Here is a 17,477-nt window from a genome sequence, read left to right as displayed (position 1 = left end):
GCGCGACTGGGGGGGGGAAGAGAGCGCGCGACTGGGGGGAAGAGAGCGCGCGACTGGGGGGAAGAGAGCGAGCGACTGGGGGGAAGAGAGCGCGCGACTGGGGGGAAGAGAGAGCGCGACTGAGGAGGAAGAGAGAGAGCGACTGGGGGGGGAAGAGAGAGAGCGACTGGGGGAAGAGAGAGAGGCGGGGGGGAAGAGAGAGAGAGAGAGAGGGAAGGAGAGAGAGAGAGAGAGGGAAGGAGAGAGAGAGAGAGGGAAGGAGAGAGAGAGAGAGGGAAGGAGAGAGAGAGAGAGGGAAGGAGAGAGAGAGAGAGGGAAGGAGAGAGAGAGAGAGGGAAGGAGAGAGAGAGAGAGGGAAGGAGAGAGAGAGAGAGAGAGAGGGAAGGAGAGAGAGAGGGAAGGAGAGAGAGAGAGGGAAGGAGAGAGAGAGAGAGAGCGAAGGAGAGAGAGAGAGAGGGAAGGAGAGAGAAAGAGGGAATGAGAGAGAGAGAGAGAGAGAGAGAGAGAGAGAGAGAATGCGAGAGAGGGAAGGAGAGAAAGGGGAAGGGGGGCTAGGGGAAGGGGGGCTAGGGGCTAGGGGAAGGAGGGCGTAGGGGAAGGAGGGCGTAGGGAAGGAGGGCGTAGGGGAAGGAGGGCGTAGGGGAAGGAGGGGGTAGGGGAAGGAGGGGGTAGGGGAAGGGGGGTGGGGAAGGGGAGGGGAAAGGGAGGGGGGAAAGGGAGGGAGGCAAAGGGAGGGGGGCAAAGGGAGGGGGGAAAGGGAGGGGGGAAAGGGAGGGGGGAAAGGGAGGGGGAAGGGAGGGGGGGAAGGGAGGGGGAAGGGAGGGGGGAAAGGGAGGGGGAAAGGGAGGGGGGAAAGGGAGGGGGGAAAGGGAGGGGGGAAGGGGGGAGGGGGGGAGTAGGGGGATGGGGGGAGGACTGGGAAGAAGGGAGTGGGGGGAGGAGGGGGAAGAAGGGGGTGGGGGGAGGGAAGGGGGGAAGGGAGGGGGGAGGGGGAGAGGGAGGGGGTGAAAGGGGGAGGAGGGAGGAGGAGGTGGGGGGAAAGGGGGTGTGAGGGGGGAGGAGGAGGGGAGGGGAGGAGGGGGGGAAGGGGGTTTGAGGGAGGGGGGAGGGAGGAGGGGAAAGGGGGTGTGAGGGAGGGGAGTGGGGGGGAAAGGGGGGAGGGGGAAGGGGGAGGGAGGGGGAGGAAGGGGGGAGGGTGTGGGGGAAGGAGGGGAAGGGGGGGAAGGGAGTGGCGGGAGCTAGCAGACCCTCTCCCCTCTGCCAGTGTTGAGAGTTGCGCTGCCGACGGTTGGAAAAGGCTAGGCCCCGGGGCCCCGAGCACCCGCACTGGCATGGCCCAGCCGAGCCCAGCACCCCGTGCAGCCCAAGCTCCGCAGCCGCCGTTCGGCCGCAGGCCACAAACCACCCGAGCCCAGCGCCGGCGATGGCTCTGCGGAGCTCCGTACCGCCCCACCAGCCTTTACAAAGATGGCTGCGGTGGCTACGCTCGGCTCATTACCGTCCCAGCTAGCCTTTACAAAGATGGCGGCGATCGCGGGCCGCTTGTTGAGTGGGACGGGAGGTGCCTAGCTCGGCGTGGCTGGGCAGGAGACGCCGAGGCTTCGAGGCCTGCAGTTGGTTAACCCTGGAAGGTTGCGGCGCCCGGCGGAGGTAGCGAGTCAACAGAAAAAAAGAGGGTGAAAGGTAGAAAATTAATCAGCTTAGAAAAAATATTTACAAATGAATTTACTTTTTTTAAAACAATTGAAATTAAACACGCAGAAAAGTGGGAAAAAGAATGAAGAGTTAGCAATCAAGATGGCAGCCACTCACCTCAGCTCAGAAGGATTAGGCCCGCCCACATACGCACGATTGGTCTACCGTCAGGTCACTGAACTGTAGGATTGGTTAATCGTCACGTCACTCGACTCTAGGATGGCCTGCCGCACGCGCAATGAACCGCCCCCGTGACACAGCGATTGGTCGACCGTCACATCGCTCGACTGTACGATTGGTCAACCTTGATGTCACTCAATGCTAATGAGTGGATAATGAGCGGAATTTTGAACGTTTTTTGTATACCATCGGCACAATTTTTGTCTGACCAAAAAGTAAATATGCTTATGACCATTCCGGAATCGTAAGCTTTCTTTTGATGCAACACATGTGTAGGTACGCGCTATAACTTTTGAGTGTATAGAGGACAGACAGACAGACAGAAGGACAGACGGACAGAAGAGCTTTTTATATATATAGATAGATAGATAACTGGCATATGATTCGCATGGATTTATAAAAGTCTATTATAGTACTAGAAGCTCTTATGCAAACTAACAATGTTATTTCAACAAATTCGATAACTGTGGATGTTATTTTCAGGAAGACAAAACAATTCAAAAAAATATTTTGCGAACAAGAAACAGCCCATTCAACAAGTTATTTTGAAAAGAAGTCTATGCTAAGGTGAATTAACCTATCACAAAAAAAGTCAATTCTAAGTCTCGCCAAAATCACTCACTACTCCAGGATCATCCTGGAAAGCAAAGATAGCCCCCATCATCTTTTATCCACTTTTATCAACCATTGCCTTAAACCTCTCTCCCCTACTCCCTCCCCCCTCACCTTCAAATGCAAGGAGCGCATGGACTTCTTTGTCACTAAAATTGAGATCATCAGTTCAACTACCTTTGCTGCTGCCCCCTTTTCCCTTTCCCACCATGCCAAACCTCCTCCCAAGCTTTCCCCTGCCCTAGCCCTGAATCTGTGTCTATCTCTAGTTTCTCTCCCATGTCCCCTCATAAGCTCATCTCGTCCATGAGACCCACCTCCTGCTACATTGACTCCACTTCCACTAAACAGATGACTACCCGACTTACCTCCTATCCCCCTCTGACTCTGTAAACAGTTTCCAGTCCTCAGGTACTGTCTCTCTCCCACTCAAAGCAACTGCCATCACCCCCCTCTTTTAAAAAAAACCACCCTTGGCCCCTCTGTCCTTGCAAACTATTGGTCTGTCTCCAATGTCTCTTTTCTCTCCAAAGTTCTTGAACATGTTGTCGCTTCCAAAATCTGTGCCCATCTTTCCCACAACTCTCGGTTTGAATCTCTCCAATCAGGTTTCTGTCCCTGCCACAGCACCAAAATGGCCCTAACTGAAGTCACAAAAGACATCCTCTGTGACTGTGATCATGGTACATCACCTCTCCTCGACCACACCATCCACCTCCAACACCTCCCATCCATTGTTCAGCTCAGTGGGACTTTTGGTCATCCTTGTTAATCTTTGGCTTAGGGTTTTTTTTACACCTCTATGAAATATCTTGGGATTTTTTTTTCTATTTCAAGGGCACTATATAAATACAAGTTGTTGTTGCTTGAGCTACATTCTCAGTCGAGTGAGTTTTCCCTCAGCTTTGCAAGACAGGCTGCCACGTTGGAGCAAGGTAATGTAGATGAGCTGAAGCAAAAATTGATCTGATCGGCATCAGCTGACTTGAATCACAGCTCGAGGTGACTGCCTGTATAGTGGGTCTGACCAAGCACTTTGAAGGCCTAGACTGTCCCACCTTCTGAGTAGACAGGGTTTGCTGTGGTGTGCAGGTGAAGAAGGGGGCAGGGGAAGGGCAGGAATACAAGAGGAAAAAAATGAGCCAAGTGATTCTTTTCGTGAGACATGCAGTCCTGAGACAAATTCACAAAGCCGTCAACTGCCTGTACTGTTGCCATAGAAATGCACACATGCTCTATTTGATTCGCTAAGAATGGCAGCTGTGACTGATCAAGGGAAGAGTTAGATTTGTTAAATTTTATCATTCTTCCAGATACTTTCATGCACCCTACAAACATCCCAAGTCCTGTTCACAATGCTCGTGCTCATACTTTGGATCATATTTCTCTTGGCTGTTGATGAATGTATTCCATTATAATTTGTCTCAAACAAACACTGAAATGAATACATATGTGACAAAGATATACAACTAAATTTAAGATGAAAATACATTGTAAATTTATGCAGCTTTTTTCCATTAGTCACTTAAGTAAAAACAGTCAGCTATGGAGAAGAATATTAGGCAGCATAATATGTGGTATCCTGTCAGCCATCCCTTCCCACCCAAAAATCTCTGGGGAATGCACTTGAGCCAACTCCCTCAGACAATACCCTCCCTTATCAGGGCAGACTGCTGTCTGGTTTCCTGTCTCAAACCCACACTTGGGACAAGAATACAACTCCATACCAGAGAGCTTGCTAACCATTTCTACTGTATAAATCGGGTTGCAAAATGCATGTTTCTGTTTGACTATGACTGCGACTTCAGGTTACAGATGGTAATATTTTCATCTGTAGATCATTAAGTCGCACCAGCAAAATAAAACTTGGTCAATAAATATTTTACATAACTCATGTATGTTGTGAATATACATCTGCTAAAAAAAATTACTGACAGTCCTGATGGAGTAGATCGTTTAGGAATGAGCACACTGACCTCTGTTGGAATACAAGCTGATCGAAACAAAATTGAGAACCAAAACATTATACAATTGTTTGATAAAAGAACGAGATCGAGCCCCACATTGACCTTTTGTACTAACACTAACACCCAACTTGTTATTAACCAATCATTAACTATTTGAAAATGCTTCCTATTGGAATGACAGAGAAATGGATGTATAAAGCCTATTTATTCTCTGTTGTCTGGCGCACAACATCACCGACAGAGGAACAAATAAGACCCTATATCCTGTTATTATTTAATTGCAAAAAGGTGTGAGAAGCACGCAGATTGTAAATACAGACAAATGATTATAATACAGGCTGTCTACAGTGTAAGTGGTAGTTAAACAGAAAACAGTGGAAATACTCTGCAGGCTCGTCATCTGAAAAGAGAAAAAAAACACGGTGATGTTTCGGGCAGAGACCCTTCATCAGAACTCAAGAACTAAATTCTGACAAAGAGTTTGAACCTGAAAAGTTAATCTGTCTTTCCTATTTTCAGGTGGTGATAGTGTTCTTGTAGCATTTTCTATATTTCATACTTCCAGCATTTGTAGTCTTTTCTCTTTGATCCCTAGTAATATATGTGGCATATAACAGTAATATCATTTGCCCCAATACATAGATTTGGTACTGATTGAAAAGAAAAAAATCAAGCATCCTAGATTCCAGCATATGGTGACGTTATCATGTCATTATCATATTAGTTACGCTGCAGGCACGCGATAAGTGTCACAACTTGATTTTGGAGTACAATTAGGTATAACAACATAGTTATAAAGCAAGGCAAGCTGGATCCCATGTTAAATTAAGGGTGCTGTTCAATGTTCCCGTTAATTAATTATTTTTTGGGGGTGCGCGGCCCATTCAAAATACCGCGCATGCGCAGTTTTTCGCATTGAAGAGCCGGCTGCACGGGAGGTCCAGAGAGCTGCGGGGCCGTGCAGCTTAAAAGGAACAGTGGTGCTGTTATATTATTACTTTTGTATCGTTATGAAGTGACTTCTGCTTTGCCTTGATGCAAAAGCGACAGAATAATTGCAGTGTCAGGTCCCAATCGCTGTCACTTGGCCTTAACATTCCATGGAGCAGAACAGGAGTAAGCCATCAAGTCCCTGAAGTGGTCATCTGGACATCCCCGATACTTTATAAAGTTAAGCAGAGTTTTCTTTTTTGGTTGGCAGTATGGACATGTCATCCTGCACTCTCATACGTTGAAAGCGTATCAGGTGGAAGTGGAAATCTATCCATGCTTGTTGTTTGCTTTTATATCTGCATTACTGTTCTGAGCTTCACAAGCTGAATGGATGGAGAAGTGTTGATGCAATAAGGAGACTATGTACTTATAAGTGTCAAAATGGCAATTAAATGGAATTAGTGCTCAGTTAATCAGTTAAAAATTTCAATCAGCTAAACTTCTTCAGCTGATCAAAGCTTCCTCACATTGTGTCTGTGATCTGTTGTCTCCTCAAGGCACCGTGCATACCATAACTGAACTAATGCTGCTTCTATGCTGGATTTAGTGGGGTGTTGGTGCCACCAGCTCTCGTGGTGCATCCCATGGAGCCAGTGGCAACCCCAGAGTGAAGGTGGCAGATTCGCTAAGGCCGGCCACTGTTTTTTTATACCAGTCGGCCTAAACAAATCCAGTGAATTTACACTGGGATTGGTGCTGGCTGCACAGGAGCCGCACACTGAGAACTGGCGGCACCAACACCCCACTAAAACCCATGTACGAGCAGCTATAAAAGATAATTTTAAAGGTCTTCATGAAAAGTAGCTTGGTCGGCCAATGCATATTCATGTGTTTACAATAGATGCAACACAATCTCTCCCACATAATAAAATAAGTTAACTAACCTAGGAGGAGGTAATCACAACAGAACACTTACCTTGTCCCTTCGCTCAACTGATGTCGTCCTTTTTTCAGTCAACAGTTTCTTTCTGAAAAAATAAACAATCAGAAAAATGTTATAATTTCAATTATAATAATATTGCAGAAAGGTCTGTTTAAAATGCAGTTATGAAAATCTCTCCACAAATACTTTACACGTCAACAAATCTAACTTACAGCAACTGGATACTTCCTTCGTTTGCCTCAACTCCCAGAGTACTCTGAACATTAACTTTGATGTCAAAAAGAAAATAACTGCAAAGCGACACTTGATCGACTAATTTAAATCAATTTGTAAACTGTTATCTCATGAGAAGCTTCATCTTTCCTGACTGGAGACAACCAGGGAGAAGTGACCATCAGTACAGAATGTGTCAACAGATAATAGCTCTGGGGGAAGGGAGGAGCTGGGGGCTGGGGAAGGGAGGAGCAGAGGGCTGGGGCAGGGCTGGGACAGGGCTGCAGCTCCTCTGGTAGAAAACAACCTAAACAGGAAAGAACATTGAAATAGCACTTGGAATGCATGACGCAAACCTCAGCCTTGAAACAAAGAGCAGGAAACCGCTCTGGCTGGCTGAGGTGGAGTGAAACCAGGGAGAGGCATTTACACATTCTAAACAGCCTTATTTACATGGGCAGCTGGGCCAGTTCGGGTCAGGGGGTTTTGAGGAAATGGTCATTGGCTGCTTGCCATTTGCACGCTGACTGACATCGATGAGTGTTCTTTAGTTACGAGAACGATTCTTTTAAATGTCCAATCCAAATTTAACCTGTTTTTTGAATTTGCTAATGTTTGCACAAATGAACAAGTGACACCTTATGGGAATACAGATCTTTTTAAGAAAACAAATCCTCTTTCATTTGATACAGTTCAGGTAAGCCTTGTCTACAATTCTTATAACTGAATAAATCCCTTTTTTCACAAGGTAAAAATGATATCGCTTCTGGTGCCAGTAAGCAGTGTTGGTGTGAATTTGGGGATGTAGAAAACAATCAGGTGTTTATTAACATTATTTACAAGGCTTATGAGATTCCCTGTATTCAGCTCCTCATTTCTCCAAAAATGTTAGATAAAGCCTTTGGGTTAGAGATATATAAAGTCAGAAGTTTTTCCTAGTGTTGGCCAATATTTTATAGCCCTGGTCTTACACTGTTGATCATAAGTAAATCAAATTCTTAAATCACCAAAGCACAAATACAATAATATTAAATAAGTATTATTGAGTAATATAAACCTTTATATCACCCTCTATATTAGGTTCTTTGTCATTATCACTAACACAGACACAGATATTATCGTAGATTGGTTCCCTCATCTACTGCAGGTTTTACTGTGGAAATCCACGTCAGGTACAAAGTAACTACTCGCCAGACGAGCAAGCTGATCAGTGAAAACTGCAAAAAGTTTATGTAGGATTTATATAACTTTAGGCTTAATATATGGATTTGGACCACCTGAATTTAATATGGTCCACTAACAAGTCAGAAGCATAAGCAGAACAAAGAGCTTACCTAGACTGCCAGGGTATACAGGCACTTCCCCCACCAGATACAACTATATGAGTGTCTAGCCACCTCCCTCAGCCTGCTGCCAGTCTGCCCAGTCACACCCTTATGGCTGGTAGTAAAATTAATATTTGGCACAAGTTCCAAAATGATATTCTGAAAGCACAGAGCAGACAAGCCAACACACTGAACCTGTGTGTTTCTTTCTTTAAACGGATAGATCTTTTTGAATATGAATCTGTTCAAATTAAGCCTATATATAAAATACATGGAATATATTCCTAAAATATATGTACTTGTTTTATTTTGGACTGATCTGAATCAAGAAATTACTACTGTATTCATCCCTAGTTACCTCCACGCCTATCATCGATTTGACCTGTAGAGGGAACCAGTTTGTGTTGAATATGATTCTATCAACTTAAAACTCAAGTAACTTTCAAAACATATGACCCCTGCAGAGATTATAAACAGAGAGTGACAGAAATGGGAGTCATACACTATTTATTCCACTAGTGAAGCTGCGCTCTTAGCTCAAACTCATCAAAGTTGTCAGTGGGTCTCGTAGGCTTTTCCTACGAATGTAATAAATAATGTTTACTCACTTCCCATCTATTTTATATGCCTTTGTTTCAATGTATTGCTTTCATTGCATTTTTGAACTGTTTTGTTTCTGCAGTCTCACTGGAATTTTTTTGCACACAGAAGGTTTTTGTGGCCTACTTTTTCTAGATGCCTTTGAAACATTGGTGTTTGAAATATTTTACTTAGACATTTCTATCTATCAGGTGTAAGATCCTAGAGTGTAGGTTAAGAATGTTGAGACTGGTAACTTAAGATATTTTTATTTTTTGGGTGTGGTCATGCGTGTTTGGAAGGAACTTGTTCTCTTAAGAAATTACTGTGATAACTGTCAGACCCTTAACATAATTTTCTCACTATTGTAGTGAGGAAATGATGTTGAGGGTCTGACAGTTATCACAGTAATTTCTTAAGAGAACAAGTTACAGCATTAAGAGTCAGCCAGTCCACCCAACAACATTATGCAACTGATACCTCGTGGCCAATAAACACTTGCCTTGTAAGCCGGTAGCAATGACAAAGTCCACTGGGCTTCACTTGAGGTCAACTGCTGGTGCTAGAAACAGGGACTGCTAGATTTGTGGGCAGAAGCTCCAGCACACCACAAAACCAAGAGAAAAGTAACCAGACAGGGGTGAAGGATCAAGGCATCGCTAACGTTCAAACTTACCTCCCTTCCCCCCACCACTATATTTGCACATTATATATGATCCCTAGTATTTTCTTACAGAAAAGATTGAACATGTATAATTAGACTCTGGAACTGAATGAACTTTTGCAGTTCAATCTTTGGTACAGCAGTAGGGAATCGTTGGATCAACTCACCCCTCCACCCCCACCCCCCAAACCAGCATGAAGCTGGAAATATGGCTGGAGTCACTTCAGAGCTACATCACGACAGTGGTATGTGCACGCTGTCTACACACGTACAGGGCAACAGTCCAAAGACCAACTTTTCTCTGTTGTCTGCTGCATTAATAGGAGAATAAAGTGGGAGCCCAACAGAAAACAAAACCGAGTAATAAACTGAGATAATAACTGCAGCCTACGATTTATACGATGCGCAGCAATGTTACATTACGAGCAACCTCCGGCTCCAGCTCCTGTGGGTGTTGTTTTGGTCTTGTGGTTCCCACTGCACTTTCTGTGTGATTTTCAGCCCAGCTCTGGCCTTGCGCTTTTCTCCACTGCGATTTTAATTTATTGAACAGAGACACATCTGAAAATGCCTTGTGCTCACAATTTAAACTGTGTCACTCAGCGAAAAGACATCAGGCATGCGTTAATCTGTCCTTGTGCTGATTGCACTTTTGCCTGGTGCCATGCTACACTCCACAACGTTTGCCAATAATCCAGTTCTTCTGGCTCTCGCTTTATTAACCCTATAAATCCCAGCCAGAGCCCAGCTTGAGCCTGTGGAACCTCATGGCTCAAAAATCTCATAACTTTCAAGCATGAAGCACGATTCCTACTAAACAAGTGGGCACTAGAACAGTATTACTTATTATTAGAGAGATATTTATGAACAAGGCTTTTAGAGTTTTATAAAATGAAAATGATGAACTCACTGGGGTCTACAGTGCAACAACAACTTACATTTATAAAGCGCCTTTAACATAGTAAAACGTCCCAAGGCGCTTCACAGGAGCGTTATCAAACACAATTTGACACCGAGCCACAAAGAAGATATTAGGACAGGAAAGTGGTAGGTTTTAAGGAACATCTTAAAAGAGGAGAGAGCAGTAGAGAGGAAGAGAGGTTTAGGGAGGGAATTCAAGCTTAGGACCTAGGCAGCTGAAGGCCGTTAATGGTGGAGCGATTAAAATCGAGTGCAAAGGGGGCTTCTTTTTATTTGTTACATAGAATGTGGTATCTGTACCTGATTTACACACACAATTTTGTCACTGGAAATGCCAAGCCCCTTGAAACTAGTTTCTTTTACTCATTGATCTAAAGACCGTTAATTATCAGAAAGCATGAGTTAAGATCATAATAGTAGGACAACTTACAATATTATTAGTTACAAAGGAAGATACAGAAATGTCATGCTAGGCTATATCCAATGATGGAATAACATTTTTTTTAAATTGCATTAGTTCCTCATAACTACACAAACTTACATAAAAAACATAGTCTGACAGTCAACAGAAATGTTTTAGTGTTTGCTCAGTATTATTAATGAGATTCCTCCATCAAGACAAGCCATACTCATCCATGCCTGTTCATACCAGTGAAAAGCGAAATGCTCTTCAGACACAATATTGCACTGTGATACTGGGCACGACAGAATCACCCATAATATATCAATGCCATAGATACGAATGAGGCTATGATGCTCTTTCCTACAATTGAACACAGGCAGAAACATCCCATTAATGGAGTGATATACTATAGATTCCAAGGATAAATCCTAGGATTTAGACAAGTTCCAGAATGCACCTCATGGATAGAACTATTAAGTTATAATTTGCTGGAGCTAATGACCATCTTTTACATTTTCAGCACTTTCACAACACTTCTAGAACATCAGGAGTATTCACTGACATGATCATCAGCACTCAGTCCTACACAGCAAATGTTGCTGATCTCAGTGTGATTGACAGTGGGAGTGAAAGAAATGTGTCCTGATGGGGACCCCCTCCTGCACCACTCAAGCTCACATCGACTGGGTTGTCCATTACATTATGTTGACGACCTCTATGGGGCTGTGTCTGGCCGGACTTATACTGTGCAGAACTAAACTAGAAGGCAGGAGAAGAAAATGGAACAAAGTGGGGCAGTTGGGGAAGGGGCAGATTAATCAACGATTAAATCTTACTTAATTGAACTGAAGAAATAAAGCATGTCGGTATCCGTGACTAGGTTATAGCTGCTTATTCTAACTTTCAGACAATCTGTTTTTGCATTGTGTATTTTCTCCTTTTGTAACATGTTTGAAGTTTTATTTATCTATGCAATGCTTTGCTTTAACCTCACTATTAATCATGCCCATCCAGGTTGTATAAACAGGTTCTAAACTGAACTCACCTGTCTCTATAAAACTGACAAATAAGGAAATACATTCTCAATTCACCCTCATCATTTACATTGATGGAATATATGTTAACTTTTTTTAACCCACCTCAGAAGAAGGCATTTTTTAAACTGAATTGCTGCTATTTATTCCCAAAATGTCCTTCCCTTTTCTCCCCTCTGCTGAACACACTGTATCTTTCTGGGATACAGTTCTACAGGCACCAGTAGTTCTTTTGAAAATTGTCCAACAGACCATTCTTACTGAGAGAGCCTGGACAATGAAGGGCTGATTTTAACTTGGCCCACTTGCCAGAAACAGGCAGCAGTGGAGTTAAAAATCGCTGTTGTGAACTTACTACATGTTCCTGCCGCATTGCCATATATTCTGGGGTATTCCTCTGGGTGGCCCAGACACCTGCCTGAATTAGGTGGAAACCTCATTACTAAATGCAAATTGGGATCCTATGTTGTACATAGGACTTCGATGCAATTTCGAGGGACAACTGAGCAGAGTGTGCACCGTGCGCACGTGAAGAGGACGAGGCCCCACAAAGCAGGTGAGAAATGATTTTTATGGTACATGGTGGAGCAGGAGTGCTCCTTCGGGCTCCACAAGAATAATACAGGCGGCTGCTGCTGCACTATGCTACCACCTTCGCAATTAGTTTCCCCCCCTCCCTACCTCTGAGCCATCCGATATTGTTCTAGCCTGGATCCGGCCTGGAGCCGTTCGGGGCGGGTAGCTCACTGGTGGTATGGCAATGAGGCCCCACCCTCAAGATGGACTGTGCCTATCCCCAGCAAGGGTATAAAAGGATATCGAGCCAAGGCAGGTGGATGGAGCTAAGATACAGATCAGTCATGATCCCATTGACTGGCAGAACAGGCTCGAAGGGCTGAATGGCCTATTCCTGTTCCTATGATTGCGCGGGCAGCAGGCTGGCCACCCGAGAATGAAAACCCACCCTTGAGTGTCAGCAGCCTATCCAACTGCAGAGGACATCACAGAGACGCCAGTGCTGTCCTCATCCAACACCCATGCACTTTACAGCAGGGATTTTCAAACAGCAATCAGGAAGGGAACTTTGGCTGATTATTGTTTCCTCCCTAGGCCAGGCACCGTGAAGCCAATAGGCATATCTCAACTGCTACATTGGCTGAAATCAGCCGGGTATTAATTCTGGCACCTAACTGGTCTATACAGCTCAGTGCCACATCATGCGATGCATTGACCCATTGAACCAATGGAGAAGCTCCTTCATTGCAGCTGTTTAAAACCTCAGCGCAACTGTGATGTGTAAAAGTAGACATCGAGACATGACATATTCCAAGACAAATCATTTATTTCAGCCCTTTTATTTCAACTATGCATCTGCCAAATTCATGTATTTCAAATCTACCAAGCAGTGATCTCGGTGTCCTGGGGAGGATTTGGAAGCAGAATATTCAGTGGGAGATAACTATACCAAAATTAGATTAAATAACTTCAAGAAATAAAAGTCATCTTTTAGTCAATAAACAGATTAACACTTTGAAAACTGAAGTGGCATTTCAATATCCTTTTGTTAAACTCAATTATACCTTTCTTAAGAGTATTCAAGAAAAGTGTGCGTTAAAGGGGAAAATCTTCATAGAAAGTGTTTGCCAAATTCCTCTTTCTTGTTTACAAAGACGTTAACCTCCAGACAAGAAAAGCTTTATCAACCATTTTGCATGAAGATCATGCCCCTTCAAGAAACGTTACCAAACTACTACTTTTCCTTTATATTTACTATTTGTATTAAAGTATTTTGCAGGAGATGTATGTGCATGTGTTCACAACACAGAATTCAGTGGGTTAATGCAATAACATAGAAATGTAGTTTTAGAAGAAAATGAGACACAAAACAAGCAAAGGGCCATGGTTCCATGACTTTTAAGACAATACTGAGCAGTTGTAGTGCCAAACCATGCACACTAACCACAACAGCACTGTTCACACCTAGAGCTGGCTCAGCATGACCCTGGATTACTTTTTTCTGAGTTTAGAGTATTGGATTAAATAGAATTATCATCACATGTCTGAGTAAGGCCCCATCACATTAGGAATATTTCCATTACAAGATCAGAATTGATCAAAAGCTGAAATATTTTTACCTCCAGCCATGTCGGAAGGAGTTGATAGAACAGCAAAAAATAAATATCAGGAATGTATGCTCTGAGAAAGGCTGTAACTATTTCATTATTACTTTTAGACCAGCCACAAAGTTTTGACATTAGTAATCAGAACCACATCTTTTTAAGTGGTCCCCAAAGCTCTTCCATTGAGTGCAGGTCAAGGCACTTCTTCGCAATGACTACACAGATTAAGAGACCTCCAGGTACTGTTTCACACGCCAGCACAGTGCAAATTATTATTCCTTACCCTGCTCACTTTTACCACTAAACCTTGTTTTTGGCTAAACATGTACGAATGATCGAAGAGTGACTATATTCCTCTTTGGTTCAAGTGATCAGATAAAATCTGTGACTCGATATATTTTTAATTCTGCAATTCTTCCTGGATGTCGCTCATTTCTAATGTCACAGATCAAAATAATTGTTGTTTACAGCAAAAGGCTTAGTGAACATCATTTGAGCAGCTGAAGTAAATAGGTAGATTGTCTTGTGTGTTTCTTTTTGTTACAAGAGTTAAAATTAGATTTTTTTTCCTTCAGCCAATTCCGGCAGTCTGTCAAATTGGCTTTTTTTCTCCTGGATATATGGTGACCGAGGAAAAGGAAACAACTTAAGACACCAGGGCAGCAACAGATGAGTAAACAGCCCAGGGCTTCATGCATTATGCAATAGCAGTCTCACAAGATACAGATACAAAATGTAGGGCATCTGACAAAGTTAAATGGATCAGAATGTGAAATGGTGAAAGTTTGAGAGGGAGACGAGTGTGAAAGAGAGACAAAAAAAGTCAGAGACAGAAGTGCAGGCAGACAAGGAGAAAACACGGTTACAGCTGAGGAAAGCACGAATAAGGAATATCTTCTACAAAATGTTTAAGTCTAGCCCTCCATTCACTTCCAACAATAATTGAACTACAGCTTGTGGATATCAAAACACTTTAAGCACACTGCACATACTATTATATATATAAATTTATAACTGAAAACAATAACATTAGCTACAGTATGATTTTTTTAAAAATCTTACTTGTCTCAGCTTAGTAAATTCCCCACTGTAGTCCTTGATTTTAATTCACACACTCTGCTCTCTCTCTCTCTCACCCTTTGAGAATGTGAATGTAATGTGAATCCTACTGCCCTGAACACTGCCAATACCCTTCTACAATCACATGACCACCCGAATTTAGGGCGGGCCCAAAGGGGGAAGGGTGGAGTTATAAAAGCTCTGGACTATACTCCTACCATTGCTCAGAATCTCCTGAGACTCTTATACCCATAGCGCAATTCATAAAAAGAACTTGACACAGTAACTTGGTGTCTCATAGTGCCAATTTACTGTACCGGAGAATAAAACGAGAAAGCATCTATGCTCTGCTGCAAAGAATATCTTAAATGTATGTGTACAACTAGAGATTGTTTGTCTCCACAAAAATGAGTCTAAAGGAAGTGGAAAGCTATGAAAGTGGTCAGTGTGCTTTGTGCTTATAAATCCTGTTTGAGCCAGAAAATGCAAAGAAGCATTAAGCCAGCAGGTTCAGTAAGAGGCTATTGAGGTTTTGCAGAAATGCTGTGTTAAAAGGCTGGAGCTGTTGATGGAGATCTGCCAAGATTTTTGTGCAAAGCCTGACTAGAAGATTGCCAACAAAGCAAACGGAGAAGAATTAACACTGAGGACTGAATATTGGGTGAGGCCAGAAAGTAGAACGTGCAGTAAGCAAGAACTTATTTTTACACAGTGAGTTGTTATGATCTGGAATGCACTGCCTGAAAGGGTGGTGGAAGCAGATTCAATAATAACTTGCAAAAGAAATTGGATAAATACTTGAAGGGGAAAAAATATGCAGGGCTATGGGGAAAGGGCAAGGGAATGGGACTAACTGGATAGTGTTGTGTCTGTGTATAATAAGACACAGCCTGCAGGAGAACGGTACAACAGGTGTTTACTCAACGTGGCTCACACGGGAACTGATCTGTACAGATTATTACTCAGTGCTATATACAGGTATGGTCACTACCAGTACTGCAGTATACATGAGCTGTAAAAGATAGTTCCCTCCTTAAAGGTATATACATTACAATTCCTCCCCTTTTAGATTAACAGTACCATAACACTCATTTAACAATTAAAAATCAAACTAATTACAATTAACACTTTTAACATGCAACATTAGCTGAAAATAGTCTATTTATATATTCAGTCTTTGGGGAGGCTTCCTGATCCTTTCTGGATAGCGCCTTTCCCGAGTGTCTTGCTCTTGGTGTGGAGGCGATTCTGGCCCCCTGTCGTCGGTTGGTTCATCAGCTTCCGATGCTACTGTTTCTGGGGTAGAGGCGACCTGTACGTCGGGTTCATCACCAGGTACGTATGGACGAGGCATGGGGTTGACTTGTTCCTGTGACTCTAGGATCTGGTCAGCATGGCGTCTCACGATGCTCTCCCCAATGTCCACTGTGTACATTAGTGGGCCCTGCCGTGTGCATATCGTTCCTGGCTGCCATTTTTCTGTTCGGTAGTCGCGGGCCAAGACTGGTTGCCCTACATTGAAGCTCCTTGTTGGCTTCTCATGGATGTGCTGGAATTGCTTACTCTCAACATCTCTTCGTACGTTTGGTCTGAGCAAATCCAGGCGAGATCTTAACCTTCGGTTAAAGAACATCATGGCTGGGGCCTGGTTGGTGACTGCATGTGTCGCATTCCGGTAGGCGAACAGGAAATTGTCCACCTTGTGCTGCAGCGGAATGTTGTCATTGTACATAGCCTTTATTGCCTTCTTAAAGGTTTGTACGAACCTCTCAGCCAATCCATTTGTGGCTGGATGATACGGGGCGGATGCGTAATGCCTTACCCCATTCTTTTTCAAGAACCTCCGGAACTCTTTGGACACAAACTGTGGTCCGTTGTCGGAGCAAATCTGTTCTGGCAAGGCATTCCTGGCAAAAATGGTCCGTAGGACTGCAATAGTTTTCTCCGTGGTGGTGGAGGACATTTTGATGACCTCAGGCCATTTCGAGTGCGCATCCACGGCTATTAAAAACATTGAGTCCATGAATGGACCAGCAAAATCAATATGCACCCGTTGCCATGGAGATGAGGGCCACTCCCATGGGTGTAGAGGGGCCTGTGGTGGTGCATTTTGGACTTTCTGGCATCCTGAGCAGCTCTTGGTCAGGTCCTCGATTTGTTTATCGATTCCCGGCCACCACACATAAGCCTTGGCTAGGCTTTTCATTTTTACCCCTCCCAGGTGACCCTCATGAAGCACATTGAGCACTCTATCCCTTAACTTGTGTGGAATTACCACTCGGGATCCACACATTAAGGTCCCCCGGCACACTGACAGCTGTTCTCTCCTTGTCGAGAATGCTGGCAACAGTGAGTCGCCATGTGCTGGCCTCCCTTCACCGTCAAATCATATACCCGAGACAGTGTCGGGTCATTTCGGGTTTCCTTTTCGATACAAGCGTTAGTTACCGGTAGATATTCAACTGTAGTCGAATGGAATATTTCGACAGGATCCACTGCTGGTGCTTCCTCCGCAGTAGGCAGTGGCAGGCGTGATAGCCCATCAGCATTTCCATGCTGTTTCGTGCCCTTATATTCAATCTCATAGTGGTGCGCCCCTAGAAAAAGTGACCATCTTTGTAGTTGCTGCGCAGTCATCACCGGAACGCCCTTCTTCGGATTAAAAATGGAGACAAGAAGCTGTTGATTCGTCAGCAAGGTGAATTTCTGCCCGTGCATATAGTGATTGAACTTTTTCACTCCCCACACTAGGCTGAGGGCCTCCCTGTCAATCTGGGCGTAGTTATGCTCGGCAGAGGTTAGTGATCGTGACGCAAAGGCTATTGGCCT

The 17,477-nt window shown here is 43.9% G+C and overlaps 1 protein-coding gene across 2 annotated transcripts in view; it reads right to left on the bottom strand.

The window, feature by feature from the left end:
• Positions 1 to 14,758, bottom strand: part of LOC147123192 (Krueppel-like factor 3) — a 119,375-nt gene extending 104,617 nt beyond the window's left edge. The window contains exons 1-2 of one of the 2 annotated variants that reach the window (XM_085968599.1): positions 14,652 to 14,758; positions 6,364 to 6,415 (exon numbers count right to left, since the gene is read on the bottom strand). The gene's annotated coding sequence lies outside the window, so the exon portion shown is untranslated. Of the gene's footprint in view, positions 1 to 6,363; positions 6,416 to 6,542; positions 6,746 to 14,651 lie in introns of those variants that run through there. The other variant, XM_085968610.1, reaches the window with a different exon arrangement.
• Between the last annotated feature and the right edge of the window lie 2,719 nt (positions 14,759 to 17,477).

The sequence above is a fragment of the Somniosus microcephalus genome, chromosome 2, assembly GCF_052327205.1.
Source record: "Somniosus microcephalus isolate GS21.2 chromosome 2, FLI_Smic_1.0, whole genome shotgun sequence".
Classification (NCBI taxonomy): Eukaryota; Metazoa; Chordata; class Chondrichthyes; order Squaliformes; family Somniosidae; genus Somniosus; species Somniosus microcephalus.
This window is presented reverse-complemented; position numbering and strand designations above follow the sequence as displayed.